At 42.7% G+C, this 20,990-nt stretch overlaps 1 protein-coding gene across 2 annotated transcripts in view; it reads left to right on the forward strand.

The window, feature by feature from the left end:
* The first annotated feature begins 4,879 nt into the window (after positions 1-4,879).
* LOC140454651 (leucine-rich repeat and fibronectin type III domain-containing protein 1-like protein) overlaps positions 4,880-20,990 on the forward strand; it is a 238,908-nt gene continuing 222,797 nt past the window's right edge. The window contains exon 1 of one of the 2 annotated variants that reach the window (XM_072549568.1): positions 4,880-5,914. The gene's annotated coding sequence lies outside the window, so the exon portion shown is untranslated. The remainder of the gene's footprint in view (positions 5,915-20,990) is intronic. The other variant, XM_072549570.1, reaches the window with a different exon arrangement.

A 20,990-nucleotide genomic window follows, 5' to 3' on the forward strand; every position in this document is an offset into this window, starting at 1 on the left:
AGTTAATTACCGCTTTGTCAATCTACTCTCAATCACCAATAAAGTGATGGAAGGTGTCATCAACAGTACTATCAAGCAGCACTTGCTCAGTTACACCCAGTTTGAGTTCCACCAGGGCCACTCAGCTCCTGATCTTATTGCAGCCTTGAATTCCAGAGGTGAGGGTGACAGCTCTTGATATTAAGGTTGCATTTGACTGAGAGTGGCAGCAAGGAGCCCCAGCAAAACTGGTATCAATGGGCATCAGGGGCAAACTCTCTGGTTGTTACAGTCATACTGGACGCAAAGGAAGATGATTGTGGTTGTTGAAGGTCAGTCATTTCAGCTCCAGGACATCTCTGTAAGAGTTCCTCAGGGTACTGTCCTAGGACCACTATCTTCAGCTGCTTCATCAATTACCTATTTTGAGAGGGATGTTCATTGTTGATTTTACAATGTTCAGCACCATTCATCTCCTGCAAGTTCCCCATCAAATCATTCCCCATCCTGACTTGGAAATATATTGCCGTTCCTTCAGTGTTGCTGGGTCAGAATCCTGGATTTCCTTCCCTAAGGGCAATGTGGGTTAACCCACAGCACATGGACTGCAACAGTTCAAGAAGACAGTTCACTATCACCTGCCCAAGGGGCAATTAGGACAGGCCATAAGTGTGAGACCAGCCAATGAGCCATGAATGAATTATAATAATGTTGGAAAAGTCAGAATATTGAACATGGGGAAAGCAAGGAATTGTGGAGTGGACAATGAGCAATCCTGCTGTTGAAGTGGTGTCAGGGCCCACCAGCCTTTGGAAAGGGGTTGAGGGGGAGCATGGGAGAGATTTTTAGTTCTTGTTCTGTCTTGAGAGACAGAGGGAATGAGAGGGCTCTTAGATGAATGCCATGTCTGGGGGACCTCAAATTGAATATGGTGCTGGTGAATATGACTCAAGAGCCGGGAAACGTGAATGGAGGCCAGGTTGAAGGATTGTGAGACTGCAGGAGGCAACACATTTGTTCAGGAAGTATTGTAAGTGTGCTTCCCTGAGTGAGGGGCATCTTGGGTTACATTGGCTATGAGGCAAAGTCACCAAAATGAATGCCTCACTTAAAGAAAATTACAAACTAAATCGAATTTTTCAACAGGACTAAGACTCAGAATTGTGAAAGTGCAGGAACATATAGGAAGCCTCCAAGCTGTGGGCAGATAGCCAAAGACCTGCAAAATAGATTTGTTTTCAAATTGAGAAAAACTCTTTACAATAAACAATGGAAGCCTGTTTCACTGAGCTACAAACAGCCATACAATTTCTCTAAAGCAGGGTTATGAGTGTACATTGTGGTCACTCAAAAGTTTGAGTTCTCTTTTAAGAATTTCTGAAGTTATAGAGCTGTACAGAATAGAAACAGACCCTTCGGTCCAACGTTTCCATGCTGACCAGATATCCTAACTTAATCTAGTCCCATTTCGCAGCGTTTGGCCCATATCCTTCTAAAAGCTTCTTATTCATATACCCATCCAGATGACTTTTAAACGCTGCAATTGTACCAGCCTCCACCACTTCCTCTGGCAGCCTATTCCATACACGTACCACCCTCTGTGTGAAAAATTTGCCAATCACTCCTCTTTTAAATCTTTCCCCTCTCATCTTAAACCTAGTTGTGGACTCCTCTACTGTTGGAAAAAGACCTTGTCTATTTACCCTATCCACTACCCCATGATTTTATAAACCTCTATAAAGGTCACCCCTCAGCCTCCGACACTCCAGGGAAAACAGCCCCAACCTATTCAGCCTCTCCCTATAGCTCAAATTCTCCAACCCTGGCAACATCCTTGTAAATCGTTTCTGAACCCTTTCAAGTTTAACAACATCCTTCCTACAGCAGGGAGAGGAGAACAAATGCAGTGTTCCAAAGGTGGCCTAACCCAATGTCTCCCACAGCCACAACTTGATATACTATTGCTTTACTCAATGCACTGACCAATGAAGGCAAACATGCCAAGCGCCTTCTTCACTGCCTTGTCCATTGCGACTCCACTTTCAAGGAATGCTGAGAGAACAGACAAAAAATACTATGAATTTTTAGTAGATTGTAACTGTACTCTTTACTGAACGCTTTTGAACATCTATTTGTTGCTAATTGTCATTTCAAATTGGTTTGATTTTCTTATAGGTTTTTGAGTTTACCATCAGTATTGATAGTGATTCCAGCTAATGGGGCACGCCAGATCCCAGACTGAAATCAGGCTTGATAGATCATAGTTTGTTTTGATTACAAAGAAGTGGTCACTCACCAAAATGTAAGCATACAATGTTATTGATTTGTTTTAAACAATAAAACAGAAGTTTATTTCACATAAGAAATGAAGATGAAATAGAATAGACTGAACTATTTGCATATAATCTGCTTTTGAAGATTTTGAAACACATCAACAGAATACAATCCCGTTAGTCCCAAAATGCTCCTTTACAAATCCCTAAAAATACTTTCGTAAAGTACTTACACCAGAAAATAAATTTTCATTTTCAAATATCTTGATAGGTGTAAGTTAGCTATGACTTCAACTCCCTATCTAGTTAATTGGATAGCCTTTACCCAGAGTTTTCACACATCTGAGTTGAAGTGCTCTCAGCTTGAAATAACATCTTCAAATAGCATTTCTGGTCTAGCACCATCACTAAGCTCCTTTCTTTCAGGTAATCTATTTTTGCTATCTATTCCCCTTCTCAGGAGCACTGCTTTATATATTCATCTACATCCTGGGATTTCTGCTGCCAAAACAGAACTTTTTTAAACAATTCAATTTTTCCAAGCAATGTGTACCTTCAGTAAACTGAAAGAAAAGAATTTTAGAATTTTCTAGCTGAAGCTTTGATACATAGTTGTTCATTTTACCGTAATGTAAACAAAAAAAAACCATCAGTTCTGAAACTGACCTACCTCAAGCTGTTTTAAAAGAAATCACCATTGCTACGGAAATATCTTTAAGTTAGTCAGCAGGCTGTTCATATACAAAGAGAAATTCATAAGTCACTAAATCAAAAACCAAATTTAAAATAAAGTTCATTAACATATAGATATCACTCAGTCTAGATCACAGTGAATTTAGATCAATTAGCTAATTACATTATCTTATGCAATCTAATGTTTTAATCAGCTCTTTAAGGTATCCCATATGGATACTGATTATAATGCATTCTATATTGACTATTGCAATAAAATTTTACTAAGTGATCATAAAAAAGTTTCAGCCTTGCAGTTAATGTCTCAAAACTCGACCCACAAAATAAATTAACTATACCACATTTCTTGAATGAGGATCCCATTTACTGATTTGGTCTGATTTAATGGAGCTATTTTGGCTACAATATATTTATGTAGATTTATTCAATCTGGAGGGCAGTTGGTGGATTGAAAATTCATTGGGATGAGGGTGGCATTTCATTTTAGAACCCAGTCTACAGCTAGCAATCTGACTAAATGGCTGTAATGATTTAAAATCTGTCTTTGTTGTTGCTTTGGCCAAACAAATAAATTCAACTGCATTAATTTATTTTGTTTTGGGCTGGATGTAAACATAGTAAAACCACCAACACAGCTATTTAAATAGATTTTAACTTTCTTCACCAAGTATCTGATCTTTCATCTGTTATTTAATGTTTCGATGATGTTGATTTAAGTTGATCTGTTACAGTAAATGTTTGTTTTACAGTGACCTCATGATCTAGTGATTTACTTTCCTCGATGACCTTTGGATTATTTTCTTTTTACAAAAGTTGTCGATCTTGGGGATGTTATGTTGCAGTTGTCCAGGACATTGGTTAGGCCACTTTCAGAACACTACAATCAGTTCTGGTCTCCCTGCTATAAGAAAGATATTGTTAAACTTGAAAAGAGCACAGAAAAGGTTTACAAGGATGTTCCCGGGGTGCGAGTGTTTGATCTGTAGGGAGAGGCCAAATAGGCTGGGCTATTTTCCCTGGAGCATCAGAGGCTGAGGGGAAACTGTATAGAAGTTTATAAAAACACAAGGGCATGCATAGTCTTTTTCCCAGGTGGGGGAATGCAAAACGAGAGGGCATAGGTTTAAGTTGAGAGGGGAAAGAATTAAAGGGAACTAAAGAGCAACCTTTTCACACAGAGGGTGTGTGTATATGGAATGAGCTGCCAGAGGAAGTGGTGGAGCAGGAGAATTGATGTTTCCGGCATGACTCTCCTGCTTCTTTTAATGTTGCCTGACCTGCTGTGCTTTTCCAGCACCACACTCTGGACTCTGATCTCCAGCATCTGCAGTCTTCACTTTCTCCTAGAGGAAGTGGTGGAGGCTGGTACAATTGCAACATTTAAAAGGCATCTGGATGGGTATATGAATAGGGAGGGTTTAGAAGGATATGGGCCAAATGCTGGAAAATGGAACTAGATTAATTCAGGATATCTAGTCGGCATGGACGAATTGGACCAAAGGGTCTATTTCTGTGCTGCATGATTCTATGACTCTATGATGCCCCGCATAGATGGCTCACCCTAGCACATGCCCCTCTGCGTTGCTGGGGGACTGTTACCCAATGAGAAGCGATACTGTCCCGTCTTTTGATCCCCAATTTCACTGGAGCTGTCCAAACTGCTGCTGAGCTTCTGGTTTGGAAAAACGGCCACAAAATGTGGCTATCCTTTGTGGAATAGAAAAAAAAGTAACTTAGTTTTGAGACAAGGGGCTCTCTTCGGAATGAGTTGAAAAACGAAGGACTTACTTTGTAATCTGGAGCTCATGTCTCTCCATTTTACTCAGGTTCCCGCTCTGTCACGCAGTATTTCGCTCTTTCTGGTCTTGCGCTGGGTTGGTACACGTGTACTTGCTAATTCATATGCATGAGACGCTCAGTCACACCCACCAAGCGCTGTCTGATTTGCTTCTTCATATTAAGTCTCTTTTCTCGCTCCGGTCTGAGCTGATCGAGCTACCTGGATCTTTGTGTACGCAAACCAGAAACCAGACGGTTTGTTAGATGTCTGTTAGTAAGTGCCAGGAAGAGAGAGCGAACCGGTCCCACTTGGATGTGGAGAAAATCACTTGTCAGCTCGGAGCTGGTGTAGACCCAGGATTGGTTTTAACGGGAAGCTGTTACTGAGGGGAGACCCTGTTTTGTTGCAGCTGCGCTTTCGGAGGGATTGCGATCTGTTCTGTGAAACACACACATCTGGATAGTCAGTAACCTCAGCTAAAGGGTCCAGCCCGGCTAGACATCAGGGAGATACTGTGTGGAGCCCTGTCAGTGCCACTCAGTCCTTGGTGTTGGCCGGTGCTGAGGATTTGCAGCGCTGGGGCAGGAAGGGGGAGAAGGATGAGGCTGGAACTCATTGCAACCTTCCCGAGAGAGAGACTTCTCCTGGCGGTGAATGGACCCTGCTCCTTCTAGAGTTGTGCACTGCTCCAGGATCAGGGGCTCGCTTGTGTCTGGGGGCTCGCTTGTCAGAGCCAGTGCCTCCCACTGGAGCGACTGGCTGTGAGCGGCCCCGTGTCGCTGTCCATGGTGCTGAACCCGTTCCACGTTGCCCAACGAGAGCCAGGAATGCTGTTTGTGGATGGGAGTTGCAGGCTTTCTTTTGTTTAAACCGTGTTTGTCTTCTTTAAAAATAAAATTGTCCACATTTAATTTTTAATCGCCGAGGCAAGGTTATTCCGTGGGCTGACTGCACTAACCTCTAAATACCTGAAGACGGAGGACAGTGTGTGCATTGAGTTCCCTACAACACCGGCCGGAAGCAGAGTGTGTGTGTGAGAGAGAGGCAGTGCCAGAGACCAGGAGGAGGGAAGGAAAAAAGAGAGGGAGAGAAAGAGAGAAAGGGGCAAAGTCTGAACGAAGCTGAGGAGCTGGCGCAGAGAAACCGCTTCATTTCACTGACTGAATCTGGTTCATGATCCTTTGCAAAGGTAAAATCTTACATTTATTTCCCCCCCTTTGTCTTTCTATTTTCATGCCACGGGGTTTGGTCGAGGCGTTTAAATAATAGACAGTGCGAATTTTGCTCAGGGAATATGTAACTGCAAACTGGCGATTCATGCTAGTATGACCCACACATTAAAATATATCTCTAAAGATAACAATGTCGTGTCGGTCCAGAAAGGCGGTTAGATCTTACCCACTTGCATGCAACTTCTCAATATGGCAGGGTGATTATTGCACTCCATGAACACAAAATCCTTTGGACCTTGCAATGTCTTATTCTCCTTCAATTTTAATGCATCTTCGTTTTTTTTCCCCCTGAAACATAGATTATGAATTCCAACGTGCCACCACTGGTTTACTGTATGAATCTTATGCTTTGGGAATGTTTTAATTAAAAAAAAAGCTGCATAGAATGTCTGGGTCCAAGTATATCAGAGCAGAGGATGTCTGTTGCAATGCCATTGCGTTTGTTGTTGCAATCTGAACTAATGTGTTGGGGGTTTCAATTATTAAATGCAGGAATGTGCCTGTGTTTAAGAGCAGTATTGCAGTGCGAGCAATGAAGTTGCTTCCTGCATCATTTTACCCCATCAAGTTTACCGGGAATATAGGAAATAGCTAGGCGGTTCTCTCTTCGTGTCTCTATGGAGATAGAATTAGCTTTCATATCCTGTAGTATACTAAAACTTTTAGAATTTTGGGACATTTTTATTTGCTGGGCGTATGCAACCTTGGTTCTATATTTTGAAAATAAAAGCCAGGCAAAATGTGTAGCGTAATTTCACACATATACACTGCACCGTTAAGAGAACTACAGAATAAGGAGGGGAGTGGTTGAGAATTCAAGGAGATGGTTCTTTGACAAGATAGAAAGATATCATTTAGCATTAGCACAGGCTCTCGTATATGTATTTACGCAATATTATTTGTACAAGAAGTTTCCTGATTTAAATAAAGTATTTGGGAGAGATGCACAATAATCAGTTTGCACGCCAATCCGAGACATTGAAATATTCTTCCCTGATTTTTTTTCCTGCTTTTAAACGTTAATAAAGGAATTTTACTAAATGTTAATGATCTATCATTGGATAGATTTTATTTAATTTATTTGCAATTATTATTTAACTTAATTTGCATAGGGAAACATGTGATTAAAGCTGGCTATAGTAGTAATATGGGATTATAATCACATACAGTAGGAACATAAATCATCACCGATTTAAGTGTGATTTGTTTGACAAACACTAACAGTGAAAACAATCACTCTACAACCTTGTCCTCAGAAATTTAAAACCACACATCGGGACAATTTACAATTTTACTTTATCCAGCCCTTCACTGAAGGGACCAGGCACGTGGCTGAGATCGAACTTGTGACATCATTATTGAATCAACCCATTTCTTCCCATGTAAGTTTGCTCAAATAATTAAAATATTTCCCCCTGGTTTTCAAGGTTGACCTTTGCAATGGGTTTGGATCAAGCTCTTGGATTCTCCCATTCTCTGAATTCCACACGAGGTGAATCCTCTTTCATGTCCTTATACAGGTGACTGAAGTGCAGAAATAATTAATTGGCAGGAAGGCATGTGGGCTGAGCTGAGGTAATGATAAAGTTGTACATCTAGAGTGAAAGTTTATTCCTTCAGTTTGACTCAGTGTCATGTCACTGGTTTTGAGAAATCATTTTTATTCTGTCAAGAGTATCCCTCCCTCCATTCTTGGTTTTCAGGAGCCAGTCATGTATTAGCCAAGAATAATGAAGATTGGTTGTTATGCTTTCAATATCAGTGAGAGAAGCCATCTTAAGTAATCTATGTTATATTGAAGGTCATGATCTGTAACAGTGTTATAAAGTGCTGGCATTTTGCTGCATATTGCTGTATCACCTCTATTGCTTTGTGCATAGATGTTTCTCTTCCTTCATCCACACCTTCCCATATGAACAGACCAAGCGTAGGGAGATTTTACCTGCTGCTTTCCACATTATGGATATTGAAGGACAGCTTTGTCCAAAGGCGCTGTGAAAAAAAAACAACTTGACAGGTCAACCCTTCTCCACCAGAACCCAAACAAACGTGACACCTATTTCTTTCTTTACATTTGGCTCATGATTTGGACTAACTGGAACTTTCATGCTGGTCATTTTACCCTGAACATTCTTTCTCTCACGTTTGTGTTCTGTGCTCATTTAATGAATCTTTCTGAGTTGGCCTGACATTTTGTTTTTGCCATAAAATTAATGGGTAGTATTACTGATCAATAATCACCCTGTAAAACCCATCAGCATAAGGGCTTGAAAATGCTTATACTTCCTTAGAAGAGTTAGCTTGTTGTTTTTGACTCGCACAATTATGATGGTCTAAAAGGTCTTATTCAGTGCTGCAGTGACTCTAATGTTGTTGCTGCATTGGATGTTTGATAAGATTTCCCATGGTAGGCTCATTCAGAAAGTAAGGAGACATGGGATACAGGGAAATCGGGCTGTCTGGACTCAGAATTGGCTGGCCCATAGAAGACAGATGGTGATAGTAGATGGAAAGTATTCAGCCTAGAGCTCGGTGACCTGTGCTGTTCTGCCGGGATCAGTTCTAGGACCTCTGCTCTTTATGATTTTTATAAATAAGTTGAATGAGGATGTGGAAGGGTAGGTTAATAAGTTTGCCAATGACACAAAGGTTGGTGGTGTTGTGGATAGTGTGGAGGGCTATTGTAGATTGCAACGGGACATTGACAGGATGCAGAGCTAGGGTGAGAATTGGCAGATGGAGTTCAACCTGGAAAAGTGTGAAGTGATTCATTTTAGCAGGTCAAATGTGAGTGCAGATTACAGGGCTAAAGGTAGGATTCTTGGTAGTGTGGAATATCCATAGATCCTTCAAAGTTGCTGCCCAGGTTGATAGGGTTGTTAAGAAGATGTATGGTGTGTTGGCTTTCATTAGCAGGGGGCTTGAGTTTAAGAGCCATGAGGTTATGCTGCAGCTCTGTAAAGTCCTGGTTAGATCACACTTGGAATATTGTGTTCAGTTCTGCTTGCCTCATGATAGGAAAGATGTGGAAACTTTAGGAGGGGTGTGGAGGAGATTTACCAGGATGCTGCCTGTACTGGAGAGCATGTCTTATGAAGAAAGGTTGAGGGAGCTAAGGCTTTTCTCATTGGAGCAAAGAAGGATGAGAGGTGACTTGATAGAAGTGTACAAAATGATGAGAGGTCTAGATAGAGCAAATAGTCAGAGACTTTTCCCTAGGGCAGAAATGGCTATCAAGAGGGGGCATAATTTTAAGGTGATTGGATGAAGGTTTAGGGGAGATGTTAGAAATAGGTTCTTTACTCAGAGAGTGGTAGGTGTGTGGAATGCACTGCCAGCAGTAGTAGTAGAGTCAGAGACATTAGGGACACTTAACCGACTCTTGGATAAGGCACATGGATGAAAGTAAAAAAAGTTAGTTTGATCTTAGAGTAGGATAAAAGGTTGGCACAACATCATGGGCTGAAGGGCCTGTGCTATGCTGTACTATTCTATGTTCTATGTAATTGTGAGAATTATGATGTCCCACCATCCTGAATCACCCAGAAATAACCACATTGCTGTGGGTCAGGAATCATGTGTGGGCTAGATTAGATAAGGCCAACAGATTTCTTTCCCTAAAGAACATTAGTGAATCAAGTGGGTTTTTATGACAATTGGCAGTGGTTATATGGTGCTATTGGTCTAGTTTTTAATTCCAGATTTCTACTGAATTGAAATTTCATCATCTGCTCTGGTGGGATTCAAACCCCTATCTCCAGAGCATTAACCTTGAGTTCTGGATTGCACATGCAGTGACATTGATTTGATTTGATTTACTGTACTCACATGCACCTAAGTGCAGTGAAAGGTTTTGTTTTGTGAGCATTATGGGCAGATCATAGTAAACAAGAACATATAGATCATAGGGTGCTAAGACAGAGTGAGACATACAAGGTTATGGCTGCGCAGGAGGGGCACAATTCAAGATCAATATTAACAACACCTCCCCCTAATAACAATGCAGCAATTTTCCTCATATTAGCCCAACACTGGATCAATGGAGTATCAATAAATGTTTTTTTGCTGATTATGATCCCCATTTTGATTCCAGCTGCCATCATGGGTTGTTTTGTTTAACCCTTATACTGTTTATCACCAACAGACCCCAATAAACCCAATATTCCCTTAAAATTCCAACAAATCCCAATAAAATCTTTTCCCATTAACTGCACAGACAGACTTGCAGAAAATTGTCAAACTACTGAATTGTAAGCGTTGCCTGAGACAGTAATTGGTGAACTATTTCAATAGCCTGTACCACACAGTGAAGCAAATTATGTCACAGCCAATCATTCCAGGCTGGTACACTTATACGCTGGTTCCCTTAACAAAGTTTAATGTTCAGAAGAGAACACGATGGAGGACAAATACAATGAAAGCATGTGATCAATTTTATAATGCTATTTAGAGCATTTCTTGAAATCAAACTTGTCTGAAATTCAATTTTGACTTTCCATTTGTATTGATTGTAGCCCATTAACTGGCATGAACGAGATTCATTTCAAAATGTGTGAAGAAATGGCCATAACTTGTTGCCTTGAACCTGTGAGTGGATCATGAGTTAAATCAACCTCAAGCAACTGCTAAAATTACCTCCTTCCCCTACGGCCCATCTTCTCTTTCAGCCCCTGGCAGCTCAACAAATGGCTCTCCCTCATGTTGGAAGCTTGTCTCAAGACAACAACATATTACATTTATATAGTATCTTTAAGGTAATAAAATATTCCAAGGTGACTCACAGGAGACTTATTTTAAAAATCACCAAATGTTTGGTGAAAGAGCAGGTCTTGAAGAGCATTGGAAAGATGGAAAGGGAGATGTGCAGCTAAAGTGTTGGTCCAGGCAGCAGAAGGCATAGCTGCCAATAGGGAACATACAGAGTCAGAGATATGCAGGTATTACAGAGATTTGTAGCTGATGGAGATTATGGAGACAGGGAGGGGGTAGGCCATGGAGGGAGCTACAGAGTTAGGGAGGGGTGAGGCCATGGAGGGGGTTACAGAGATAGGGAGGGATTAGATTGTGGAAGGGGTTACAGAGATGGGGGGGGGTGGCGGTGAGACCATGGAGGGAGTTACAGAGATAGGGAGGGGGCAGGCCATGGAAGGGATTGAAAACAAGGATAGGATTGTTAACATTGTGCTGTTAATTAATCTGGAGCTCAGTAAACGTGAGGATTAGTGTGCACAGGACTTGGTGTGAATTAGGAGGCAGGTAGCACTTTTTGGAAGTGCTCAGGTTTGTGGAGAACAGGGTATGGGAGGTGAGACAGGGGTCTTAGCACCCTATGATCTTGTTAACTATGATCTTCCCATAATGCTCACAGAACAAAACCTTTCACTGCACTTAGGTGCATGTGAGTATAGTAAATCAAATCAAATCAATGTCACTGCATTTGCAATCCAGAACTCAAGGTTAATGCTCTGGAGATAGGGGTTTGAATCTCACCAGAGCAGATGATGAAATTTCAATTCAGTAGAAATCTGGAATTAAAAACTAGGGATTAGAATCATTAGGTGTGGAGGTAACAGAGGTGCAATGTGAGTGTCACCAGCAGGTGAACTAAGGGAGCGATGCATACAGATAAGTTTATCGGCTTGGAAATTAGTGGCCTTAGCAATGACATAGACAGGTCATTGACTAATTGAAGACCACAACCCTGCCTTATCGAGCCCTCACCCAGCAATTGCTTGGATTGCTAGAGTTGTTCTCCCCTCCAATAGTCCAGTGGCCTGATCCCAAATGTCACACCCCATCAGCACAGCCCAGACTGAGGATTTGTACCAGTATGGTTCAGAACCACTGCAGCTACCACAACCACTTCCAGCTGGAAGAACAATGGAAATTGATCCATGGGAACACCACCCCCTGCCCGTTCCCCTCCAAACCACTCACCATCCTGATCTGGAAATAAATCACTGCTCCTTCAGTGTCGCTGGGTTAAAATCCTGGAATTCCCTCCTTAACGGCAGTGCGTGTCCACGAACAGCACATGAACTGCAACACTCAAGATGACAGCTCACTACCACTTTCTCAAGGGGCAACTAGGGATGGACAATAAATAAATATAGGTCCAGACAGCAAAGCTCACATCCCTGATCATGCCTTGAACTTTTAATTCTCAGAAAGTAAAGCACACACGTTAAAGAGACTCTGATTATGTTTGTTATGGGATTCAGTAAATGTATGAAACTCCATCTTGGTTGGTAAAAGTCTGTGTAATTTCTAAGTGAGAGATTATGAAAGTTTGATACTGGCGAGTCACTGCTTGTTGCCAATGAGTCGAGAGTTACCAGCTCTGGCATTGTTTGAAATTTTCTAATGAAATGGTTGCCAGCAAGCTCAAAGTGGCACCACACAGTATTGTACTCTACACACAGCACTGTACTGTACACATAGTATTGTACTCTACACACAGCACTGTACTGTACACATAGTATTGTACTCTACACACAGCACTGTACTGTACACATAGTATTGTACTCTACACGCAGCACTGTACTGTACACGTAGCTCTGTACTATACACAGTATTGTACTCTACACACAGCACTGTACTGTACACACAGTATTGTACTCTACACACAGCACTGTACTGTACACATAGTATTGTACTCTACACGCAGCACTGTACTGTACACAGTATTGTACTCTACACGTAGCTCTGTACTATACACAGTATTGTACTCTACACACAGCACTGTACTGTACACACAGTATTGTACTCTACACACAGCACTGTACTGTACACACAGTATTGTACTCTACACACAGCACTGTACTGTACACATAGTATTGTACTCTACACGCAGCACTGTACTGTACACATAGTATTGTACTCTACACGCAGCACTGTACTATACACAGTATTGTACTCTACACGTAGCTCTGTACTATACACAGTATTGTACTCTACACACAGCACTGTACTGCACACACAGTATTGTACTCTACACACAGCACTGTACTGTACACACAGTATTGTACTCTACACACAGCACTGTACTGTACACATAGTATTGTACTCTACACACAGCACTGTACTGTACACATAGTATTGTACTCTACACGCAGCACTGTACTATACACAGTATTTTACTCTACACGTAGCTCTGTACTATACACAGTATTGTACTCTACACACAGCACTGTACTGCACACACAGTATTGTACTCTACACGTAGCACTACTATACACAGCATTGTACTCTACACACAGCACTGTACTGTACACACAGTATTGTACTCTACACGCAGCACTGTACTCTACACACAGCACTATATTGTACACACAGCACTGTACTGCACACTCAGTATTGTACTCTACACACAGCACTGTATTGTACACACAGCATTGTACTGTACACACAGTATTATATTATACACAGAATTGTACCGGACACACTGTTTACATTGTACACAGTGTATTGAACTCTACACACAGTATTTTACTCTACACACAGCACGTACTGTACACACAGTATTGTATTATACACACAATACTGTACACAGAACACTGTTTTGTACACACAGCACTGTACTGTACACACAGTATTGTATTATACATACAGTACTGTACTCTACACACAACACTATATTGTACACACAGCACAGTACTGTGCACACAGCATTGTATTATACACACAGTACTGTATTTTACACACAACACTATTGTACACACAGTAGTGTACTGTACACACATCACAGTACTGTACACACAGTATTGTATTATACACACAATATTGTACTGTATACACAACACTGTTTTGTACACACAGTATTGTATTATACACAGTACTGTACTCTACACACAACACTGTATTGTACACACAGTATTATACTGTACACACAGCGCTGTACTGTACACACAGCATTGTATTATACACACAGCATTGTACTCTACACATAGCACTGTATTGTACACACAGCATTGTATTATACACACAGCACTACTGTACACACAGTATTGTATCATACACAGTATTATACTGGACACACTGTTTACACTGTACACACTGTATTGTACTGTACACAGTGTATTGTACTGTACACAGTGTATTGTACTGTTTTCATCTAATGCTGCTAGTGGGGCTTGAACTTATAAAGTTGTTTCTCATGTGGCAAATCCAATGAGCTTTCTCCAATCCAGCATTGTGATGATTATGTTCATAAAGAGAGATTCTAACCCTCTTTAATAGCCTGTGTTTTGCCCTTTCCCCAATACCCAGCAACACTGTTGTAATAGTTCTCAGTGCCCTTGAGGTCAGAGTATGTGAAAATGAATACAACCCTCCCTAGCTGCAAGGTCTGTGAGATTTGGGTCAGTCATGCTGGGCTTCTTTGTGAAATAACTTGTTTAGACTCAGTACACAACACATTCCTGAAAAGAGTTGGTTGGACGAGGACCCAAGGACTGTTGATGTTAATGCATCTTCAACCCAAACTGTCTTATAGGAGGGTCAATGTGCCTCTTTAAGAACAGGAACCTATATCTCAGCTTAGCTATTGTCCAAGGCTCAGTGATTCTGACCTTGGAGGATTGTCTCTTAGGTCCCACTCAAGAGGCAACCAAAGTTGACAGTTCAATCCACTTCTGACTCCACTGGCAGAGGTATTGTCATTCAGATGGAATGTTAAACTAAGACCCAATCTACCCCTGTCAGGTGAACCGCTGACAATACCATGGTGTTTTTCTTTGAGGAACAACTGAACAGTGGGCACCTTATAAATCTTGTGATCAATATCCCAGTGCAGTTTATGGGAGTTAACTGTGTGCTCTGATGAAGCGTCATCTTGAGTTGAAACACTAGCTTGCTCTCTCCATGGATGCTGCCTGACCCGTTGTGATCTCCAATATTTGTTGTTCTCAGTAGCTGTGTGCTAACCCTGTTTCCTACAATTCAACAATCACTGTACATTAAAAGTACTTCCTTTGGCTGTAAGACATGGGTCCCGAGCTCATGAAAGATGGACATAAGTGAAAGCATGTACTTTGACTACAGAGACAACACTGTGAGCAGATGGTGAGAGGAACTGATGTATTTGTACAGGAGCTTGGCATAGATTGCATGGGTGCTACACCATTAACTGACATCTGCCCTTACAAATAATGCAAGGGAGAGAAACAACACTGGGTTTCCACTCACTGTAATTTTGCAGAGCCACTTGACCCAATCTCTAAACGCTGCGTTCAGGCAGCGGGTGTGTGCCTTCGTCTGAGTCGACAGTATTCACAGAGGAGAGAGCTCAGAGATGCACATTAAGGGATAAAGTGCCAGAACGGAGCGACTAAATACTACTAAACACTGATTGAAAAATTGCCAGTTAGCGAACATTTAGGAGATGTCAGTTTGGAGAAATTTCTATGTAAATTAGCAGATGTCATCAATATGTTGGAGGATGGGAGCCAGCCTGTTTAACACTTTCCAATGCAGTGTGTGAGCCAGATAGATCTTCCAGGGTTACACATCAGCTTGGAATCTCCTCCAAATTTGTTTCGGTTGACTCAACTGAAGGATGTTGAATGGCCAGGGATTATGTGAGGTGACAGTGATCACAGTGTTCTCAATAGGTACAAGTAACAGAATAGGTAGGACACAGCATCAAACCCCACCCCCTGCTGGTTGTAACAGGTGGTGCACAGTCAACCTTAGCTACCAGGAGAAATAAAATGATAGGGCTCCCAATTCCCAGGGCTGCTCTGAGTCAGAAACACGAGAATAAAGTCACACTTTGGATAATTTAGCACAAAAGACAGTAATCAGCAAGTGCTGCACTGTCGGAGGGTCAGTGCTGAGGGAGTGCCGCACTGTCAGAGGGTCAGTGCTGAGAGAGTGCCGCACTGTCGGAGGGTCAGTGCTGAGGGAGTGCCACACTGTCAGAGGGTCAGTGCTGAGGGAATGCCGCACTGTCGGAGGGTCAGTGCTGAGGGAGTGCTGCACTGTCGGAGGGTCAGTGCTGAGGGAGTGCACACTGTCGGAGGGTCAGTGCTGAGGGAGTGCCACACTGTCGGAAGGTCAGTGCTGAGCGAGTGCCGCACTGTCGGAGGGTCAGTGCTGAGGGAGTGCCGCACTGTCGGAGGGTCAGTGCTGAGGGAGTGCTGCACTGTTGGAGGGTCAGTGCTGAGGGAATGCCGCACTGTCGGAGGGTCAGTGCTGAGGGAGTGCTGCACTGTCGGAGGGTCAGTGCTGAGGGAGTGCACACTGTCGGAGGGTCAGTGCTGAGGGAGTGCTGCACTGTCGGAGGGTCAGTGCTGAGGGAGTGCTGCACTGTCGGAGGGTCAGTGCTGAGGGAGTGCCACACTGTCGGAAGGTCAGTGCTGAGCGAGTGCCGCACTGTCGGAGGGTCAGTGCTGAGGGAGTGCCGCACTGTCAGAGGGTCAGTGCTGAAGGAGTGCCGCACTGTCAGAGGGTCAGTGCTGAGGGAGTGCTGCACTGTCTGAGGGTCAGTGCTGAGGGAGTGCCGCACTGTCGGAGGGTCAGTGCTGAGGGAGTGCTGCACTGTTGGAGGGTCAGTGCTGAGGGAGTCCCACACTGTTGGAGGGTCAATGCTGAGGGAACAATGCACTGTCAGAGTGTCAGTGCTAAGGGAGTGCTGCACTGTCGGAGGGTCAGTGCTAAGGGAGTGCCGCACTGTTGGAGGGTCAGTGCTGAGGGAGTGCTGCATTATCAGACAGTCTGTGCTTAGTGAGTGCCGTACTGTCGGAGGACCATTTTTCAGATAAATCATTAAACTAAGGTCATGTCCTTCCTCTTGGGTAAATTTAAAAGATGTGAAGACACTGTTTTACAGAAAGTGGTGGGGTGGCTAGTAGGGGTGTGTGTGTGTCAAGGGGAGGAGATGGGGGTGGGGGCCATGACAGTGGCGAGGGGTGCATTTTAGCATTGTTGTGGGTTTGGAGTGGGATCAGTTGTGGGATGGGGTCCAGCCAGCCGCTGAAACAAAGTGACTGGGTTGATGGCCAATGATGTCCCTGACCTCTGTCATCTGGTCAGGGTGAAGGATTGGAGAAAGCTGCTCCCTCCGAGAGTCAATGGCAGCAATGAAAGGGGGTTGATACCTCGGAGCAGACCCCTAGAATGGGGGAATTCAAATCTAGGCAGCACGTTTTTTTTTAAGGTGAGAGGAGAGAGATTTAAAAAAGACACGAGGGGCAACTTTTTTACATGGGGATTGTTTGCCTGTGGAATGACGTTCCTGAGGAAGTGGTGGATGTGGGGACAGTTACAACATTTAAAAGACATTTGGATAGATACATGAATCGGAAAGGTTTGGAGGGATATGGGCCAGGAGCAGGCAGCTGGGACTAGTTTTGTGGATTATGGTTGGCACGGACTGGTTGGACAAAAGGGTCTGTTTCTGTGCTGTGTGACCTATGAAAAGCCAATGGGGTACTAACTGGTTCAGTTGGATTATCACTGACTGGTGAAGTCTTACACCTGCTGATTTAGATGTGGAGGACATTTACTCCTTGGAATGATATCAGTGGGTATTGATTCAGGGCTTGAAATAGGAAGGTCCTTATTATTGACCCCAAAATTTGACATGGGTTAATCAAGCATCAATGAAAACTTGCTGTTGGTTTGGGGAGCTAGACATCAACTTTCAGGAATAATAAACATTTCCCTTGTTACTGTTTGGCCTGCTTCCTTTACTGCCCGATGTCTGACTTGAACTGACATTATTTTCTCCTATTTGCTGAATTCTGCTTCCAAATAATGTGGGAAAACTTTGAATAATGAAATAACAGAAAATGCAACTGATGTATCTGTCTTTATCACCCATATGCACCAACCTCTTCATCGAAATCAATTTCTACTTATCTTTCTACTTAATTACTGAAGTCTGCATCTTGTAATACTTTCATTATTACAAATCCCTCATTCTCAGAATAGTTTCCTAGTTGGATTTAAAGGCCCAAAAGGCATTCATATCCTGAGAAGGAGGATAAAGCATCAGAAAAAGAGAAAGAAATGGTGGTATTTATCTTAGCTTGAATTTCTATCACTGAAGTCTTTGAAAACTTTAGAAAATCTCCCTGCACACCACAGTCGACATTGGGTCATGAGTGATCAGCACATGAGGGCATTGCGAAAGTCGCTCAGAACAGCCACAATCTGCCCAAAGTCAGAATTGTGACCGAATACATTTCACCTCCCAAATGTCCCTCCAAAAGCAGGTTAAGCAAATCTTCAGGTAACCTTTCTCAGCTTGTACTGTACATTGTCAGCTCAGAGATTGCTTATCTCCAGTTCCTCCCTTCAAGACATGATCAATTCAGGAACTGACCTCAGCAACAACTTCAGAAGTTAAATTACACACCTCTGGAGCAGGTGGGACTTGAACCCAGAGCTCGTGGTCCAAAGATAGGACACTACCACTGCAGCACATGTGCCTTCAAATTGCCATCTAAGTTGTAGTATTTCAGGTGCCACCTGAAATATTTTTTAAATGGGTTGAAGATTGCCTGCCTCTTTCAGACAACGTGTTTTGCATTCCCACCATCTCTGGATGAAAAGAAAATCTCTCAACTCCCCCCTCATTCTTTTGTCAGTTATTTAAATCGACCACCGTTGGTGTTGACTCACTCGCCAGAGAGAATTACTTTGCTGCAGCTACTTTGCAAAATCTCTCCATGTTGAAAAGCTCCACTGCACAACTTCCTTTGTTGCAAGAAAAACTCTTGTAAAGTTTCCAACTGCTCATTACACTTGAGGTTTCTCTCGTCAAGCAACATCCAAGCAAAACTCTTCTGTTTCCTTGAGGAGATCTTTGCATCTTTCCTGGATGCAATATGATGCAGAGATGTGGCGTTGACACTGAGGATTCTTTGAGGACCAGTGTGGATCTTGTTATCAATTCCTCTATTAGTGAATCCAGTGATCCAGATGTTTTGAATCACTTTATTAATGTAGCCTGCCAAGTTTTACTTGTTAGAGTTTGGAAGCTCGAGAGGAGATTTAATTGCATCACTGCATCACAGTAAAGGTCACTGACTGCAGTTATGAACTTCTCAGTGGGTGAACTGAAGATCAGGATTTCATGAAAACATTAAATCTGTAATCAAACAGTGACCTTGATGTGGAGTAGGAGAAAAACATATTTCCCTGGCTGGGCAGGGAACAGTGCTGGGGTCAGGATAGTGGGTATTGTGATATGTAGGTCTAGCATCCTAAACTGAGACTTGGTGCCAAATCGAACTCAGTGAATCTGATGTTAGGTGCTAAAATGGTTTGTCAAAGTAGGCATGGAGGGGGTATTAGGTGGCAATCTACAACAAGAGGTGATAGCTTTAAGGATAAGGTGGGGGGGCAGATTTAAGACTGAGATGGGAAGGAACTACTTCTCTCAAAGGACCATGGGATTCACTCCCCCAGAGGGTGGTGGATGCTGGGATACTGAGTACATTTAGGGAGGAGATAGTGACAGGTTTTAATTAGTGACAGGTTAAAGGGCACAGGCAGAATACTGGAGTTGAGGCCATGATGAGATTGGCCATGATCCTATTGAATGGCAGAACAGGCTCGAGGGGCTGAATAGCCTCCTCTTGTTCCTCATTCTTGTGTCTAGGATTTCTATTAATGGATCTCAAGGTCTCTCTGCTCCGCTACGTGTCTCAAAATTATGCAATTTCTCGAATATCGACTTTCCATCTCAGTTCTTTCAAAATGCCTCACTTCACAAAATTCTAAGTTAATTTTTTTCCTGATGCACTCCTTCCCATTTCACCATCCTGTCTATGTTCTGCGATGTATGGCACTGCTCTCATCCTCTCCTGTGTTGCTAAGTTTTTTAAATATTGCTCCTTCTACCCAAGTCTGGATTGTTGACACAAATTGAAATGGACCTTTGGGCCATCATTCCAAACCACCTCACAGTTGGGTCCACACCCAGCAACTTGCCACCTTTACTGCTGTCACTGAGTCGATTCTCCATGATGAAATGTTTTGGTTTGGACTTTATTTTGTACATAACAGCTGTAGTTGCCCTACAGTATGTAATATGCAGGAACTTCACAATGCTCTTATATATTCAGTGACAACCTTTGATTTTCTTTGAACATATTATTTAGACCTGTCAGACAATGCATAGTATTCATACTTGCCTGCTCAATGTAGCTTACAGAGAAGGTATTTATAATCCCACTATTGTGTCAGATGCTGTAAGCATCATAGTAAGGGTCACTGACTGGAATTATGAACTTCTCATTGGGTGAACTGAAGATCAGGATTTCATGAAAACATGAGACTGCAAACACTAACCTTGATCTGTGAGTGGGAGAAAAATACATTTCACTCACTGGGCATGAAGCAATGCCGAGGGTCAGGATAGTGGGTGTCATGACTGTGGTACTGGATTAGCCGTCTAGTCTCCGAAACTCAAACTCCATCATGGCACGGTGCCAGATTGAACTTGGATGGTACCAGAACAAAACTGAGAGCTGCTGACTGTTGTCAAAATCCACCTGGTTCCTGCCAGTGACCAACGTATCATACATCCTTCACTGATATGATCCAGAAAATCACCCAATTGTTCTAAAGACAATCAAAGACCCAGCAGGGTTGGTTAATAAATGCAGGCTTGTCAGTGCCACCCATTCTGAACACAACAGAAGGCTTTTTCATTGTAATTAGACAATTACAGGCATCAGCTCTTCTGTCCAGCTCCAGTAGTGGAGTGTCACAAGAATTGACCTCCTCCTGATTCTCATCAATTTGCAGCCCCCTTGGCATCATGGTGGGGGAAGCACACGAGGTTCCACATGATCATCAATTGCAAGCAGCTCTACCCACAGCAGCCTCCATCCCAGCACTGTCGCTCAACAACGAGCAGAAAATTCTTCCAGTTAAATTTTGGGGAGACCAAAGCCATTGTCTTCAGTGCCCATCACAAATTAGGTTCACTCTCCAACAACTGCATTCCTCTCTGGGCCAGAGGCTGACGCTGAACATTTGGCGGAATGCAACCTTAATGTCAGATTTTTCCTGGAGATT

This window comes from Chiloscyllium punctatum, chromosome 29, assembly GCF_047496795.1.
Source record: "Chiloscyllium punctatum isolate Juve2018m chromosome 29, sChiPun1.3, whole genome shotgun sequence".
Taxonomy (NCBI): domain Eukaryota; kingdom Metazoa; phylum Chordata; class Chondrichthyes; order Orectolobiformes; family Hemiscylliidae; genus Chiloscyllium; species Chiloscyllium punctatum.